Source organism: Grammomys surdaster, unplaced genomic scaffold (assembly GCF_004785775.1).
Source record: "Grammomys surdaster isolate TR1022 unplaced genomic scaffold, NIH_TR_1.0 125881, whole genome shotgun sequence".
Classification (NCBI taxonomy): Eukaryota; Metazoa; Chordata; class Mammalia; order Rodentia; family Muridae; genus Grammomys; species Grammomys surdaster.
Genome location: NW_021620706.1, coordinates 2,758,744 through 2,777,532, shown reverse-complemented (window position 1 = coordinate 2,777,532; position 18,789 = coordinate 2,758,744). Strand labels below are relative to the sequence as shown.

The 18,789-nt window shown below is 39.8% G+C and overlaps 2 pseudogenes; both read left to right on the top strand.

The window, feature by feature from the left end:
• Positions 1-9,057: 9,057 nt before the first annotated feature.
• LOC114608251 lies at positions 9,058-9,168 on the top strand (annotated as a pseudogene).
• Positions 9,169-12,474: 3,306 nt separating this feature from the next.
• Positions 12,475-17,198, top strand: LOC114608225 (annotated as a pseudogene).
• The last annotated feature ends 1,591 nt before the right edge of the window (positions 17,199-18,789 follow it).

Sequence of the window (18,789 nt, the reverse complement as noted above, 5' to 3'; positions counted from 1 at the left end):
TTCATTGTAAATATTTCAATATTTCCTTTCACATATCACACACATATGTTATATATAATTGTTATTTTTACACCCACATATACACATACACATACGCATACACATACACATATTCCTCCTCACAGTTACAGGTTATGTTTTCTCCGATTCAACCCACCATGGGTTGGATATGTTAAAAAATGTACTTGCCCTGAAAAAAATATATATATATACCAAAGCATAAGGAACTGTCTTAACAGTTAGCAATGTTAGCAAGGTTGAGAATCACTGAATCAATGCATACAGGAAGATGGACATAGATTACATGAAAATAGAATATTAATTATGTAAAGACTCAAGTATCCATGGATTTGGGCATCGGTGGGGCTCTCCAATCTCTCTTTTAAGGATACCAATAGAAAGAAACTCTCACATCACCTGTTCCATAACAGAATGAGTACAGACATGATTTTTCATTGTATATGCTTCCATTTCTTCATTGTGTACATTACGATGAGTTGATGTAGCTTAACGCTAGGCTCTTTCTAGTAGTTTACTATAAGAAATATATAAAAAAAATGTACAAAAGCATTACTATAATAGCTTTTTGTTTATTTCTTCCTATTATTTCTGAGAAATAAATTTCAAGTGTATATGAGATGATATTTTCAAAGGCTCTTCATATCTATTTCCATTTCTCAGAGCTGGAATAAAATTGCTTTCACTGCAGCACTATATGGGAATTTGCATCCTTTACATTCCTGGCAGCCCTGAATATTCACTTTTTTTTTTTAAAAAAAAATTCACTTTAGTAGATGTTCCATGAATTTGATTTTGTTTTCTAAGACTTTTAATAAGATTCATTTCATGATTATTTGTTCTTTTGATGACTGTCACAGCTGCGTTCCACTCCCTTTGTTCATTCCTTTTCTTGAGAAGGGATACTGTTACTTTAAACCCTTTCCCCTCTTTCGGGACCCAGCTAGACACATTTTGAGCAGAGGAGTGATAGATAATCAGATACGTTTCTTCTTTTTGCTTAGCAGGGTAAAACATTTTGAACAAAACATATGGGAAGAGACTTAAGCATATTTACACAGTACGCATCTCACATGTACTGCCTCTCTCCCACTTTAAATAAATTAAATTAAAAGTTTTAGCTGCCAAGTGGCACAGACTGGCAATATATACATACTCCCTAGTTACACAACAGACAAGCAGCTAACGTCACGATTTATGTATGTGTGCTCAATTAGAAACGAGCCTAGTGCCAAGTTAATCACAAATTTGCCATAAACTAAAGTTCATTACTGTTGCCTGAGAAGAAATATTGAATAGAACTGTTTACATTTGTTCTAGTTTCTCCCAAATAAGGAAGAGAATTGCAGGAAGCATTTTTTTTTTTGTAGGTAGAACTACCATTTATTGGATGCTAGCCAGGCTCTTAACACTTTTAAATACTCAATTTATACTCAGTGATTTTATCTTCACCACAACTTGTAAGGTACTTGATGTGTTCAGCCCAATTTTATGTATAAGAAGTTGAGGCTTGACATGTTCAAATGACTTTCACAAGATAATTTAGGGCGTAAGTGGGTACCGCTGTGAGTTCATCCTAGACAGCTAGCCTTAGCCTTTTATAGAGGTACCTTTTTTATACTGACATCTGGCTAGAAACAGAGAAATCCTTTGGATAATTCATTTACTGGACACCTTCAGTAGGCTAAATGCTACAATCAACTTACAGAAAGGAAAGATAAAGTAGGGTGCTTTAAGTTATAAAATAAACTGAGATAAGTACTTTGGAAAAGGCCGAAGATTCTATGGAAACAGAAAGGAAATAGAGTAAGCTCAAGATCCAGGAGGATCCAAACTATACAGTGTTCTTGGCTCTTTCCTCAGAAGTTTGGGAACACTCTGAAGTGCTGCATTCTGGGAATGTGCATCTTTTAATACCTCTCATTGTAACAAGCCCAGAGACATTAGTAGGCCCCCAGATCTTAGCACAACTGATGTCATGATGGAAGTACTATGCAGGACGTAAAACTCATCACATAGACAGTACCATCAACCAATATTAAAACGAGAACTTAATCCATAAAGTCCATAGTTTGTGAAAGGCCCTGAATGTACTAACAATGCTTGTTGGCTTGTAAAGTTCTGCTTCTGACTGTTAATTGCTTATTGAAGCCTGGCAACCCAGGACGTGCTTGTTTGTGCTTAAAAATCTCACCCCAAGAAAGGCTTGGGGTATCCTAGGATCCTGTACACCCAGACTCATTGCCAGTCAGCTAATAAAGACTTTCTATTATCTTAAACCCATGTCCTAGAAGTTTTCTCTGGTGAATAGCCCAAGTGCTGGATAGTTTTATGTCTACTTGGCACAAGCTATGTCATCTGAAAGGAGGAAACCTTGATTAAGAAAATGCCTCCCTAAGATCCACATATGCTGCCATTAAAGGCAGACCTGTAGCTTGTAGGGGATTTTCTTAATTAGTGATTGATGAAGAAGGGGCCAGTCCATTTTGGGTGCTGTCATTCCTGACTGGTGGTCCTCAGTTCTGTAAGGAAGCAGGCTGAGCAAGCCATGATGTTTCACTGTAGCAATAGAAACTCTGACTAGGCATTCCACAACATCATTAGTTAGTTTTGTATTAAAATCTTTATGTGTAACTGAGCAAAGCCCACAGTTCCCTGTTTTACAGAGAGAAACACATCAACCAGACACAAATGGGAGATCAACAGGATCCAGATCTGGTGTCTCAACCTGTGAGGTACCGCTCTGTGATGCAGATGGGCATCATGAAAAGTTTGGCAGCACAGGATGGTTTCAGACTGCACTACAAAAAAATTAACTCACAATCAAACAAATAGTGAATGTGAAGCATTTCTGGAAGGTTTTGGCTGTGGTATTTCTCATTGGCGCCTTGGTTCTGAACATATAACATAAACATTTTGCAGTGTATATAGTGCTATAAATGCTGCCTGCAATATCTCAGCTCAGAATTTAGACAATGGTATGTTATAAATGGTAGAGCTCATTTTGTTATAAATGAAAAGTATTCTGTTTTTACAGAAAGTGAGAGGTTTAATTACAGAATACAAAGATACCCAATATTTTCTCGTCATCTTTTCTCAGCGTGTTAGGTATCAAACTATATACCTTCAGGTTGTATTGTTTGAGGACATTTAATGGTTACAAATTCTTTAAGAAAAGGATCCCAGTCCCTTGGAGGGAAGCTCATTTTCCCTGTTTGATTCCAATATCTTATTTTTCTTAGGATTGCTCAGTGACGTGATGGCATGTCTTCTCTTCTACTATGAATCCTCGAGACCAGGGTGTCTCCATACATATCAACACTACAAAGAGTTGCTTCAGAACCTGTCCACATGACCATTCATCCAAGCTCCACATTCAGATAAGTGCTTGGGTTTCCATACTGGATATGTTTCTACATGATGGGCACAGCACACACTCAGAAATGCATATTCTCCCATGTGAATAGAGACTTTGAAGCTCATTTGCCAAATCAAACTATATTTGAGCAATATAGGTTCTTAAAATCACAACCTTACTTCTTGTGTCCATTGGATACAATCTTTTTCTTAATCTTCCAGCCACCAATATAAAAGTGGCCATTATCAAGTGAATTAAGCATAAGTGAATTCCCTTCTTTTTCTTACATTTGTTAATATTGTTAAAGAGCTTCAACAATTGTTTTGGCCACCTCCCAGATTTTCAATTATTTTTTTTAATAACAATGCAAAAGGAATGGATTTCAGTTTGGGTTATATGTAGCCAGAGACATTTATTAATAAAGGATCTTGAAATGTGAACTGTTTAAAACTCTTTTCTATGCAAATGAACGTTGAGATGAAAACTTCAGTCTTCTGTGCCAAGCGAGTCTTGCATTTCAACTTGTGTGTTAAACAATGATGATTTGACACAGTAAGTTAGCTCCTTGCTCCAGGAAATACCTGCTCCTAGGAGATAAGACTTGAATCTGGCAGAGATTACTTATCCAGACTGACAGCCTGGGGATCAAGACCCCTTTCAAGGTTCCTTCTCACTGTGCCACCAATCCAAGTTTACTGTTTCATCAGATCTGCAGAATCTTAACTACTCTCTCCCTTGCAAGACATGCCTAAAGTCATCCCATCCTATAAACATTATAAATATTATCCCCTCATCTCTTCCTTTTTTGCTTAGATACAACCAAGTCTCTATTAAGGCAATGCTGGTCTTCATAAGGTACTATCTAAGAAATTTAACTTTCCTGGACCAGTAGTTATGGTGGTGATCTTTTGAGAATAGAACAAGTCAAAATTCCTCTTGAATATCGTAAGATGTGTAGTCTCAGGAGCTGGGGCAGAAGTTGACCCTGCCTACATTCTCAGGAAATACAAGAGGTAGAGATCCCTGGGGCTTCCTATCTAGAGACTTTTTGGCTGCAATGAATTGAAAAGGTACTTCCATGAGTTAGGGCTACAGTTTCTTTTATCTTCAACTACCAAATGTCTCCTACGAATAAGAAATTCTTATATAGAAATCTTCTGATGATCTGGTCAGAGAAAGCTGTCATGTGACTAAAGAAATTGTCTCTGTGTTCTTACTTGCTGATGAATTTATTTAAGATCATCAAACAGTTAAGTCTGATAAGACTATCCCTTGATGGATTCAGAAAAACTTATTGACAGCTTCTTAACAGACATTCTTCTTTGTTACTCATTGAAGTCTTATGATACTTGGTTGTGTGTTTTGTTTAACACACTATAGCCAGAATCAAGGCAAGTTCTAACTAACTTTAGGTTGGATATTTTTATAACTTGACTAGGCTAAGGATAGCTGATAGGAACTCGATCTGGATGTGTCTTTAGAGTAGTTATGGAAGAAACTGGCAATGGGATGGGTAGACTAAGTATAGAGGAGACAAAACCTTCCTGATAATGAATGTGTCTCATCCAATTTGTTGGGAATCTTAATAGAACAAAGGTAGCAAAAGAACAAATTGCCTTTCTCTTGATGAGTTTTGACATCCATCTTCTGCTTGCAAACTCAGCACGGCTAGTTTCAGGCTCTTAGACTCAAGGCTGCTCTTATACCATCAGCTCTTCTGTTTTCCAGGGATTTGAATTTGAACTACTGCTCATTTCCTATGGCTGCTGCTTTGTGTATCATAAAATATTGGGTTTCTCAATTTCCATAATCATGTGAATCAATCTTTTATCTTTCTCTTGTCTGTCTGTCTGTCAATCTACCTGCCTATTCACCTATCTATCTATCTATCTATCTATCTATCTATCTATCTATCTATCTATCCTCTATCTTCTCCATCCATTATCTATTATCTGTCACCATTTATCAATTATGTTTGTTATTTCTGATATTACTTATTATCTGCCTATCAATTATATATCTAATCAATCATCTATCTGTCTGCCTGCCTGCCTGCCTGTCTATCCATCCATTCATCCATACTTCTATCCATCTATCTATCTATCTATCTATCTATCTATCTATCTATCTATCTATCTATCTGAACTCTAGTTCATTTCCTTAATGGGCTGCAGTTATGAGTGGCATAAGTATAAACAAGACAAAACAAAACAAAACAAAACAAAACAAACAAAACAAAACAAATGAGTCTTCTGAAAGGAGGTGTCTTTTCAAAATTGATGCTTTTAAAGTTTCTTAGTCAAGGCAAACAGCAAGTGAAATTAAGGGAGTGGAGGGGTGTCTCCCTTTTAGATGTATTTCTCTTAGACTCTCTTGACCTGAAACCTTCATTTCTGTCCTCCTCCTCCTCCTCCTCTTCCTCCTCCTCCTCCTCCTCCTCCTCCTCCTCCTCCTCCTCCTCCTCTTCTTCTTCTTCTTCTTCTTCTTTCCTTTTTCTCTCCCTCCTTAACTTCCCCCTCTGTCTTCTCATTCTTCCTCTTCCTCCTTTTCCTCCATCACTACCACAACCTCCTCCTCCTTTTCCTCCCCCTTCATTATGGGACCTTGGTCACCTTATTTCCTTCTCTCCCTGACTAATCTCCTTTCATCTTCTAACTAAGGAGATACCTGAACCATCTCCAATGTTGTCTAAGATTAAACTCACTTCAGAGCAGTTGAAGTTCTGGCTTTAAACCATGGTATTTAAATAAAGAGCCACTGTGGAGTGCTTTCTAAAGCCTATGCACAAAATACAGACAGATATTTAAAAGAAAAGTCAAATCCAGAATTATTCTAAGAAGATTTAATTTGGGAATTTCTGCTTTATATAAATTACTTCTTAGGATAAAAGCCAGAATCTCAGAGGCAAACTCTATTAGATGGAAAACTGAGAGTGGGAAGGTTCAGAGCATGACCTAATAGACCCGTATTGTAGGGGAGATTAGAAAGTTGGAGAGGCTGAGGTTGGAGAGCAAGCGCTTCGAGGGCCCTCCCTCAAAGACTGTTCTGTGAAGACAGATTGTGCTGTAATCTCTTCCTACAAGCAAAGGAAGGACAGATCTATTGGCGACTTCAAGAACATGCTCTTTAGCCCTTTTTACAGCATCAGGAACAGATCTGGAGGCAGATGTGACCCCAAGTCTACCTTCATTCTCTTTGAGCAGCCTTAAGCCCGAGCCAGGGGATTTTCTATGAAAGCAGGCAGGAATGAAAACTTTCACTGCTGCTTGGCCTCTGTTCATACGGTATCTTTCAATCACCTAGACACAATCAGAGTAAGGTTTAGTGCAAGGTGGCGACCTTCTAGATAAAGCAGTTGGGTGTTTATCATTCATAAACATAAAGAATAATAGAAATATGATTGTGCTGTGACAAGGAAGAAACTCAAGGAATAAATAAAGCAGGTGGACCATGAAAGGGTCCTGAAAGGAAGACTGGTATTCACTTCCCTCTTTTATCTTCAAATACATAAGGAACATATTTTGTAGATATTTAAGGGCAATGTGACAAATTGTTTATTGAAGCCATAAATTCTGACACTGCTGTGAAGTCTTTCTCTTGGGAACTAATCATTTCTACATATCCCTTCCTTTCATCTAGAATTGTCACTTTAAGCTTTTAACCAAATAATATTTTCTCTCTTTTTTGATATCATAATTTTAAACTAATTAAGAAGGCACAGAATGGGAAAATGAAGTATTTAGATTAAGTAACCTACTTCTTGTCTCTCAAAATCCTAAAGACTCCCATAATTACCCTCACACAGTAGCTAATTTGAATACTGCTGTGTTATAGTATAGTGTCTTTATGTCTTTGTTTCTTAAATAATGCTCGCAAATTCTTTTGAATATATAAATATTACAGCAGAATTCCACTTATCATGGTCAGAATGATTTATTATGTTCCCCCCCAAAGAATATACAAATTAAATCCCAACCATTATAGCGATGGTGTTAGCAGGTGAAGATTTTGGAAAGTGGTGGGATCATTAGTGCTTTCTCCTCCTAGGGGAATAGCCTTAGGATGGTTGTTACCTTTGCTACAGCTGCTCATATTGTGCTGAGCCCAACCATAAATTTATTTTCATTGCTTTCCCTGGATTGTAATTTTGCTAATATTATAAAGCATAATGTAAATGTTTGTGTTTTCTGATAGTCTTAGACAACCCCTGTGAAAGAATCGCCATGAACAGCTGCCTTTGTAAGGAATTCCCAGAAACTGTGTTTTTCCTCTAACCACAGGGGTGAGCAGCAAGAAGGCACCATCTATGAACAGGACCATGGGCCTGAGTCTGGCACCAACCCTCAAGAACTTTGTTCTTGGATTCCTACGAGACAAGAAATGTATTCATATAGTTTGCCACTCAGTGTATTATGATTGGGCCGTTGAGTGAATAGACTGAATGGACTACGACAAATCTGCTACTGCTCTGCTGCTGTATAGTCACTGCTATAGTACTGTTAGAAGTGTGAGCGCAGTGTGTGTGTGTGTGTGTGTGTGTGTATGTGTGTGTGTGTGTGTGTGTGTGTGTAGGGGGTATAGATATAGAAGGCCCTCCTGGTGAAACTCCCTATGAAAATTTAGAAATAGCTTACTGGGACCTGGAGGAAAGGCAGTGCTTGTTGTAAAGTGACAGAACTTACCAAAATTTTGGTTGTATCTTGTGGAAACTAGACCTTGAAATCAGATGTCTAGCTGAAGAAACATCTAACCCAAATATTAAGAAGTAGATTGGCTTTTTCTGAAGACAAAATGTAAGAGAAGGAATTATCTAGACATGTCATTATTTATTTTTTACTGTATGGTACTAGGAATTAAACCCACAGACAAATGTGCTTGATCACTGATCTAGGCTCCAGATTTTTTTTTCTTAAATTTTGAAATAGTGGTTCCTAGTTACACATCTGGCCTTGAACTTATTCTCTAGTCTAGACATGTCTTGAATTTAATTCTCCTGTCTCAGTCCCCTCAGTAGCTGAGGTTATAGGTCTGTACCACCAGGCTCAGGTTTAAGATAAAATTTCTTAAGAATTCATTTGTCATTGAAATAGAATTACATCATTCTCCCCTTTCTTTCCTCTATCCTCCTTCTAGCTATCCTCCTTCAAATTCACCCCATGTAAGCCCACTCTTAAGCTGATAGCCTCTTGATTACCATTTTTATGTTCTGTGTTTTTACAAGTATATATGAGTACAGCCGGTTGAGGCAATTTTTGTTGCTTGTGTGTGTATATATCATTTCAAGGCTGACCACCCTGCATTAGTCAGCCAATAAAGGGACTCATCCCTGGTAAAGGCTGAATCTACGTAATCTAGCAGTCTCTAGCTGCCTGTACTTCCTTGCCTAGGGATGGGGCCCTGTGAAAATGTCCTCCTTTCTCATTAACATGTTCATTGTTCAGATTTTGTTTATGTGGCATTTTCTAGAAGAGACCATTACAAAGCAATACCTTGGTTTTCTCACTCTTGTAATCTTTTTGCGGTCTTCTCTCAATGTTCACTGAGCCACAGACTCAGTAACTGGGGTATAGATTGGTCTACTGGGGCTTGGGGATTGGCTCCCCAAGATCTGTTGGTCTCTGCATTGTTTTCAGATAAGGGGTGGTGGCTACAGTTATCTGTAGGCCTAAGAATAAGGTTGCCCTGTTCCTAGAAGCTTTGTTGGTGTGTCTGCTGTGTCAGTAGGTGGCAGAGAGGAGAAAGAAGAGGATATATCTTCCTGTGAATATCTGAATGATTAGTACCCTAACACTCCCTGAGAAAAACCTAGCCTGAGATGACTACCAGTCTGGTGCCATGCAGATGGGGGATGGGGGGCATGTCAGACTGTACCCAAGATCCCTGCTTAGTACCATAAGGCAGGAGGGCTCTTGAGACCACTCCTGAGATGTCCTTTGACATTCAGCGACCCTGGGAGCCACTAAGAGAAGCAAGTATGTGGCGGAGAAATGGAAGAGAAAGAGAAACAGAAGGAAGAAGAGAAGGTAGAACTGGAAACACATGTACAGGGAGAAACAGCCTGATGTGAATAGCAGGTGATGGCTACGTGAAGCCACTGTGGGGTCCTGGCCTATGCTGTCACTGCGAACCACATCTGGATCCATGGCCCTATAGCAGCAAGGGTCTGTTACCACAAAGGTCAGGCAGTTGTCCCTGATCTGGGCTACTGCCTAGGGATATTTTGATATCTAGGGGTTGTGCAGAACTGACCCCACCCTTTGGCTGAACATCCAGGGATAGCTGTCCTTGGGGGGCATGAGAACAGGAGAGCTAACTGCATCCTTTGCCAGGTGCAGCATGCTGGAGAGTGGGCCTGAACATTGCAGGAGCTGCAGAAGAGCAGGCTCTGAGTAAGAGCTTGGAGGAGCTGTCTAGCAACTTGTCTGCTGTGCTGCAGAGTGAGCAAGAGAGAGATGTCTTCTCCCCACCCTCACCTTTTGCCACCTGCAGCAGTCTGGAGAGCTGGCCCTGAGGTCATGAGAGCTAGAGTCTTGCTCTTACCTGCTGCATCACCTGGGAGAGCAGACTCTGTACCTTGCCTGAGCAACAGAGTAGAGCTGTCTCTGGTTGCAGGGGTTGCTTGGAACCAGCCCCAATGGTTTGAGAGTAGGAGGATCATCAGGTTGATCAGCTCAGATACATTTCAGACTCAGATACAGGGCTTTGAATTGGCCTACTCCAACATCTACCCCATCAATGAATTGCTGGAGTGTATGAAAGGGCTGGTCCTACAGATCGAAAAACTACAGAATCTCCATGACACAGGGTAACACAGGATAGCTAAGAGGAGTTCCAGTGACGTTCCAGTATTGTTAGAGTAGATGAAGCCTGGGCCATGTACCAGACCAGTGACTCATTGCAATGAACATCTGCAAGCAAAAGAGTGTAGACAAAAGGGTTTATATAGACAATGAGGTATTTTTTTTCTCTTTTAGAGGAGACGTTACAAGAGTGGAGGGTGGGTAAGAGGGAAGAAAAGAGGAGTGTGATTGGGATGCATGATGTGAAATTCACAAAGAACCAATAAAAAGTAAAAAAAAAACAGATTTATGCTAAACTGACTGATCATTCAAAAGGAAGCATCTCATGTCTGGTAGTGTGATTTTTTGCTAGCCTATAGTTCTTCTGCAAAGCATTGTCAGCTCAAATGGCCTTAACTTCCTTTAAAGTGTGTGTGTGTGTGTGTGTGTGTGTGTGTGTGTGAGAGAGAGAGAGAGAGAGAGAGAGAGAGAGAGAGAGAGAGAAAGAGAGACAGAGAGAGAAAGAGAGAGACAGAGAGAGTCAGAGAGACAGAGAGAGTGTATATACATACATATTTATATGTATTTCCTATAATTTTAGGTAGATATAAAATAATATGACAAAGATGAAATTTCTAATTAAAAGAGATAAAGGCAGGAAAAATTCTCAGCAGTCAACATTAAAACAATGAGGAAAGGTGCTTGCAAGAGAACAAAGGTGTCATAAAAAATTAACATGTATCACACTGCACATGAGATAAGGAAAGACTGACCCCTAAGTCACTTTGAAGATTACTAGGCCTGTCAATCCCACAAGGACTCAGAGTGGAAGAATGGGGAGGTAGACAACCTCAAAGGAAGGGCCATAGGAACTTATAGGACCTTAGAATGTGCTGCTCAATTCTACCTAAATGTTCAGTTTGTCTTACCCCATAACTGCTCTTCTTAACACCCTGGGTTCAGATCCAGAGGATCCAGGAGCAGTTCAGGTTGGAACGACTGGCCTTCTAGAGGCCATTGATGTAAACTTTGGTAACCTTCGTCCTGTATCATCTTTACCAGCACATGGGATGTACAATCCTCAAAAGATATCAAAGAATGGGGCCTCCTAAAGATATGAGATCATGCTGTGAGGGTTGTAATCAGACCAATATAGACACAAGGTTCTCGCCCCTTGCAAGAGACCTTAACTCGTAAAATCTGCAGTAAGAATTAGTTACCTGGAACCTGGGATTCCAGTTCTTGCTCAGCAAAACTGACAAGCCAATGCAGGACCTCCCTGCATCTGATGGGATGAGCTAGGACGTCCCTCACAGTGACTCTAAGGGGCAAAGCCAAAGACTATTTTTGAGCTTTAAGATTTTGGACTTACTTAGCCCATATTTCCTCTGTTTACTTTACCTATTACCTCACTTACTCTGTTGGAATGGGATGGTCTCTCCTGTGGCTATCCCATTAGTCTTTGAATACATCACACATTGGATTTCATATGCTTATGCCTAGAGATCAATTGGCCTCTAAAAGTCTCATCTACATGTGATTTGATGACGTTTAGACCAAACATTGGACGTTTGGAGTTTTTACAATGATGCTAGAACAAATTTAGCTTTGGGGGTCTGCTAGGAATGTATTATGCAATATTATGGCTTTGGGTGAGAAGAACATGCTATAGCCTGTAGTATGCTTGCTCCCAAATCAGAAGATGGATTTTTTTGGCAAGTCATTGCATATTTATAAACATTTCCAGAAAAATGTTTCAAGTTTCTATCTTATATGAACATAGTGAGCAGTACCATCTATGGATGAAGAAATACATCCTTACTAAGCACTGAATCTTCTGGCACTGCTGTCTTGGAGTTTCTAGTCTGCAAAATTATGAGAAAGAATTTATGTTTAGAAGTCATTGATCTTGGGTACTTGGATATAATAGTTAAGACAGTGCCCAAAACATTAGTGATTTGACCCATTCAAATCTTCACCCAAACTCCCACGATACTATTGAAAACCAGAAACTAGACAAAGTCCAAACCACCAGTGTAAAGGGTCCTAGAGAATTACATTATTTTTTTTATAGATTCATAAGCCCAACACAAAGGGATTTAGTCATTCTGGATGTCAAGGCCATGCCTAAAGTAGTCATTGCCTTTCATTCCTTCATCTGTTCCTTGTGGTCATGAACCTTTTGCCTTTGGTATCACTGGGCAGGGGTGGGGGGTGGGGAGAGGTCACCATTTTGCTTATTTTCATAGTTGTAAATCTTTGTTTTTTTATGATTCTTTTTTTTCTCTTCCTCATCTTTCTCCTGACAGGCAGACAGCTATCACCATGAAGGTCAAGCTGTGCAGTTTCAGTGGGTACAAGATCAACCCTGGACATGGGCAGCACTACTCCAGGACTGCCGAGAAGGTAGGTTTTCCAGTTTCTTAGTGCAAAATGTGTGTCCCCATTCCTTTCCAAAAAGAATCTTCGACAGGTAAACTGGACCGTCTTCTACAGAAGAAAGGACAATTGGAAGAAATTAGACAGTACCCACTGTACAGTCAAAGTTTAGCGAGCCATCACTGGGCATCTCTTGCTGATATAATGACCAAGAGGGATCAGAAAGCAGAAGTTAGAAAAACTCAGAGAGAGCATATGATAAGGCTGCCAAGTAAGCAAAAAAGGTTAAGCAGGCATCAAAGAAGACAGGAATGGCTGTGGCCAAGACCGCCACAAAGGCATCACCTAAACAAAAGATTGTGAAGCCTGTGAAGGTCTCTGCTCCCCAAGTTAGTGAGAAATACTAATTTGGTAGATCAGAGTTTAAAATAAAGAAGCTCTAAAGAAAAACAATCTGTGGCTTTCTGATTTTACTGCTTTTGGATCAAGATACTTGATACCTGTTCCCTTCCTGGAAAGTTTTTTGGATGCTTCTGGTTCTTCGTAGATGAATCAGTTCTATTCCTCCAAGGTCTTTATAAATGCTGAGAAACCACTATACCTACACAAACGTAGGAAGAGTGTGAAACTCTGAAAGATGGGAGGAAGTTGGACTTTTGTGTGTGTGTTGGGGGGTGGAGCTTCCCAACCTGAAGAGTGGCACGGCAGATGGACATTCGTTTTCCTTATTATCTCTTCCAGGAAACTCTCAAACCTTTAGCTTAGACCCTAAAAAGTCATTGATAATATAGTTCCAACAGAAGTCTGTCACAAAGGGATAAAGTGTGACCTAATAAGAAAGTGATCTAACAATAGGAGGCTATTTGAGCATTATGTGTCTTTTGCCATATAGACATCATCATCATTATTGTAGTCGTCATTGTCACCGTCACCATCATCGTCATCAACAACAACATGATTGTTCCACTTTAGAGTCAGCAGGACTGGGCAGGAAGCATCAACATCCTTATGTCCCCAAAAAATGAACAAACAGTTATCTTCAGATCCCTCTGCTGCTGGGCACATTGTTAGCAGCCCAAATGATCTCTTCTTACTGGTCTTTTCTCATGGCAGCAGGGAGTGGCCATATATCCATCTCCTTCTGGGACAATGCTAGAGTTGATTTTCTGTCTTGCTGGCAGAAGGAACCTGTGTACTGTAGGGCTGTGAATTGTGGTTGTACATCTTTTCTGAACCATAATAAAGAGCTGTGAGTCAGGGCTAGCTTTTCCATTCACCTCCAGGGTTGAGGTAGGGGAGTGAGTAGCACAGCCTCTAACCCTCTGTTAACGTCTGTGTTGGTTTCACTCCTCTTACTCTGATAAAAAATCATACTCTGACAAAAGCAACTTAAGGGAGAACAGGTTTATTTGGGTAACCTCTAGGTTACAGTCACTCTTTGCTGGGAAGTCAAGATGGAAGAAAGATGACGTGTCTTGTCACATTGCATTCAATCAGTGAATTAATGCATGCATGCTTGTGCCTGGTTCCCCTTTCCTTTTCATTCTTTCATTCATAAAATGGTACTGTCCACATCAGGGTAGGTATTTGAATCTCAGTTATATCAATTAAGAAAATCCACCACAGGCACACCTCTAGGTCAATCTAATCTAGACAAATCATAACTGAGTTTATGTGCTGCCCAGTTGACACTCAAGACTAATCACCATGGTTTGTATAGAAGTTATTTTTCTCATTGTTGTGACAAAACACCCACTGAAAGCAGCTAAAGAAGGGAAAGGTTTATGTTTGTCGTGTAGTTTGAGGGTACACAGTCTATTATGCTAGGAGAGGCATGGCGGCAGGATCTCAAGGCTGCTGTTCACACTGTATTCAGAGTCTGGGAACTAATAAGGCTTGGACTCTATCGCGTTCTCCTTTTCTATTCAGTCCTAGACCTTAGTTCAAAAAACTGTGCTACCCACATACAGGGTGGGTATTCTTTGTTCAACTAAACTTTTCTGGGAATACTCTGAGAGACAAAAGCTGTGGTTCCGTGGTGATTTTAAACCCATCAAATAGCTGACAAAGATTAACCATCACAACATCGCTGAGACTAGACAGAGTGGGACGGATTATGCATTCTAGGTGAAGACTCCACTTCATTAAGCCTCTGATATCACTGAAGTAGCACAAACCTGTCAAATTCCACACTTGCTGGATATACTAGGTTTGAACAAGAACGGAGGAGATAGGACAATTTGACTCTTCTGTATTCCCAGGCAACCCGTGTCAGCCAGTCCTAGCAGAGAGCTGAGCCTCCACTGTCAGCCTTTAACAACAAGACTGAACAATGTGGTAAGCATAAAATGGGATATCCAGCACCCTCATGCCCCACAGACTTGAGCACACATCTCTTTATGGAACCACAGGCTACAATTAGATGTTAAGAGATGGGACTAGTTGGCAAAATGTGGTTCTATTTTTTCTCAATAATTCCTTTATGGTTTATTAAACACAATAGATAAACATATATTCTTTGGACTATGGAAGGAAGATGTTACCACAATAAATCCTGATATATGAGGCACTGATTTTGTGTATAGGTGGTAGAGAGAAAAGTGTCAGAACTCAAGAGGGTTGCCACTGAGGGCATGAAATCACAAGGGTGGGGACAGTAACTGTCCCATGGAGTAACATGGAATGGAGGAAGAGTCCTGGAGACACTCAGTGGATTCTTTCAGCTGTTTATAACAAAAATGTGAGAAAAGGATTTACAGGAAACACAGAGCCTCAAGATACTCTTACCAACTTGTGGGAGGTCTTCAACATCCAAGGTCAGCCAAGGTCAAAGATAGAGCATTATCCGGAAACCATAGCACTTAGAGCACAGCTTGTAAAATCCTTGGTTAAGTCCTCAAAAGCTTTCTACCTCCACCTCCAAAATTCTTCACTAAACAGAATGTCTTCTAAGGACTATAATGTATATGTCTCTATCACACCAGGGCTTTCAGGAGTCTCAAGGGCATTATTCTACAGCTTAAAGGAAGGCCCAAGGAGGGAATGACTTACTCTGAAAAGATTTACTGTTTTTTCCTAGTCTCATGCAGATTATAAATTGACATACAAGGATCCCATAAAGTTATTTAAAAGAATTATAACAGTTTGGTCAGAAAAAGGATGAAGGCAATATGAATTTAAAAAGTGGCCTCTGGGTCATTGAACGTCTATGAGTACAAAGAAAATCACTCAACTGCAAACATAAGCTATTTCTGCAAAATGAAAGATGGGCCAGAGGGCAGAGTCAAAAGTCTAGATGACAGATTCAGTCCCAGAGAGAGTTTCTTGTCCCTAATCAAGGAACTGATAAGATGTGCCTTACATATCTCTGAATTGCTAGGGACCAATCACTATGTCCCTTCTACATATCCTTGAGAGAGTATCTCTATTATAGTTTCCTGATGCTTGTTCCATCAGTGGACACTGGGTATGCATGTAAGGATAATAACTTGCCTCCTATTCCACTCACAGGTTTTCAAGCCAAAATGAATTGTATCTATGGAACTAAATCCAAGGACTTCAAGCAATACCTGAATTTGATTTAGATGACCTGATCCTGCCCCTCAAGAATGGCATTGATTTCATAACTTGATGATTCTTTGAGGAGCTTGTTGGAAAAGTTTAAATGGTTTTTGGCTGAAGATGAACTGGCATGGTTTGAAAACCTGGACATAAATTATGTGACACCCTTCCCATCGATGGGTAGGTCTGTGTTCCTTGCTCCTGAATAAGGGCTTTAGGGAATAGGAGAAATGATGCCATTCTGATTTGAAAGAGAAATGCCCCTGTAGCTATGCTCAGACATTTGAACACTTGGTCCTCATTGCTGACTCTGTTTGGGGAGATGCAGACTTGCTGAATGAAATACATTACTGAGAGCCTGCTCTGAATGTGTCTACCTTTATCCCGCTTTCAGTTTGCTTTCTCTGCTTTGTCCTGGAGGAGGAATGATCTCTTGGCTATCTGCTCCTGCCACTGCTCCTGCTGGGTGCTACCTTATCTCCCTGCCAAAATGGATTCTTACACCTCTCCAACCATAAATTAAAATAAACTCTTTGTTTTAGAAGTTACCATGGTTGTGGTGTTCTGTAAGAACAATAAAAAAGTAAGAAAAACTGATAGAATGGATTCCCAGTCCGAATGTACAAATACCAAACATCCAAGGCTGATAGCTCAACCTGACTTCTCTTCCTTCCTTTGGTAAGCATTTTGATGCTAATACTCTGAATTAACCAGTAAAATGATGAAGCAAAATTGACTGCTTTGTTGTTTGCATACCTGTTCCTAGAAAATAGACACATACCCATCAAGGCTAATAGCATGCTCACAGACTTGCCCATCTTTTCTACCAAACAAAAACTATTGTGTTGTAACTTTTCTTCATTCTCAAGTACTTCTCTATTCTTTGATATAAATGTTTGTTTCCTGTTGTGGATGGGGTGGGGGGAGAAGGGAGGCCTTGTATTTTGATGCTAATTCTACTTTCCTGGGAGGGGCTGCAGAGGAGGAGTGAATCAGTACACAGGTGACTTCTATTGAACTTTCTGCCCACCTTAATTTGTAAGATAAAGGCTAGAGCCAGTGATTGGACAGGGAAGAGAGGTGGAGAAATAAAGGTTGGTGGGAAGAGAGAGAAAGGAGAGAGGACAATGGAGGAGGACTGTGATGGAGAAGGAAGATGATGGAGGAGCAGGAGGTGGAAGGACGGGCACATGACTTGGAAAACCCACAAGTTATAAGGGGCTCATAGCTGAGAAATAGAGTAGTATAGTGGTGAATCTGCCCAATCTAGGCATGCAGCTTATATTATAACTATTGAGTTGTGTTTTCTTTGACTGGTCTTATTTGGGTTGGAGATTTACCGCAACAGTTTCCCCCTCTGCATTCATATGGGAAGATTTGATAACCAATGTGACAGAATTAGGAAGTGGAGTGTTTGGGAAATTATTGTGTTATGTTAGTTCCATTTATTTATTTATTTATTTATTTATTTATTTATTTATTATTTTTTCACATTTTTTCTTTCTTTTAGAATAAGATTATTGCTCTTAAATGAAGACTCAGAGAGCTTTCCTCTTCTACTATGTGTCAGTGCACTGAACCTGGCCTGAGTTTATAGAAGTTCATGGGACCTGACAATAAATATTATTCGTTTGAATATCCCAGTTTCCAGAATAGTAAAGAATTTGTATCTGTTGTTTACAAGCTCCTCCTTTGTGGTATATTGTCATAGGACCCTGAATGAACTGAGACATTGTTTAAGACATGCCTTCACAATGATGAGAATGAAGTTATTTCTATACCCTGTGCCCTTATTAATTACTCTATATCTCCTTTCTATTCTGCTATTTTTTAATGAGGTAAGATGTGCCATTTAGTGCCCAGCAGATCAAAGTACTCAAAGTGGCTTCCAGGGTTCCCTCCACCTCCCAGTGTATCCTACCCCACCCTCTACTTAGTCTCAGGATCTTAGGGATGTATTAGGCCTGATCCTTTCCAATGAGCTTCAGGATTCATGGTTTTGCTAGTTTGAACAAAACAAAACACAAACAATATCCCCGACCCACAGACAATATAAGATGAAAAACCAAAGCCCAATAAATAGCCCTTCTTGTTTGTGTGCAGCTCCTCTCATACAGCTTGACTCACCCAATTTATTTAAATGGATTAATTAGATAATGAGTCACCAGCAGTCTCTCAGTTCTGCAGAATCATTTTCCTTATTTTCTAATTTGCTGCAAGGGAAACGATGTATGTAGGCATGCTTGCAAATCTTCGAGAGGATAACTTTGCCACACATATAAATCATTATTTTCTTTTTTGAAATTCCAACTCAAAACATGCAAAACTTCTGGAAAATGCACATACAGGGGCACTCCTTTAACCTCTTGCTTGTCTTTTGACAGCTTTTCTTCCTTAGTCTTTAGCTCTGCTTTTGGAGTATGCTTTTTAAGACTCAAATCTGACTCTCTCACTCCCATCTCCAGGCTTTAAAGTTATTCCAGTCCCCTGTTCCCTTCCATATTGGATCTTAAATGTCCTCCCTGCTCTAGGTCACCTCTAGGAACTCTACCCCCAACTTTGGCCTTTTTTTGTTTTTCCATCTACATTGGGTCACCTGACTTCTTGGCTTGTGTCTCATGGCTTGTGCAATCTTTTTCCTGTTCCTTAATTTTTGTTTTAGTTGTTTATTTTGTTTATGTTTTTCCATAGTTT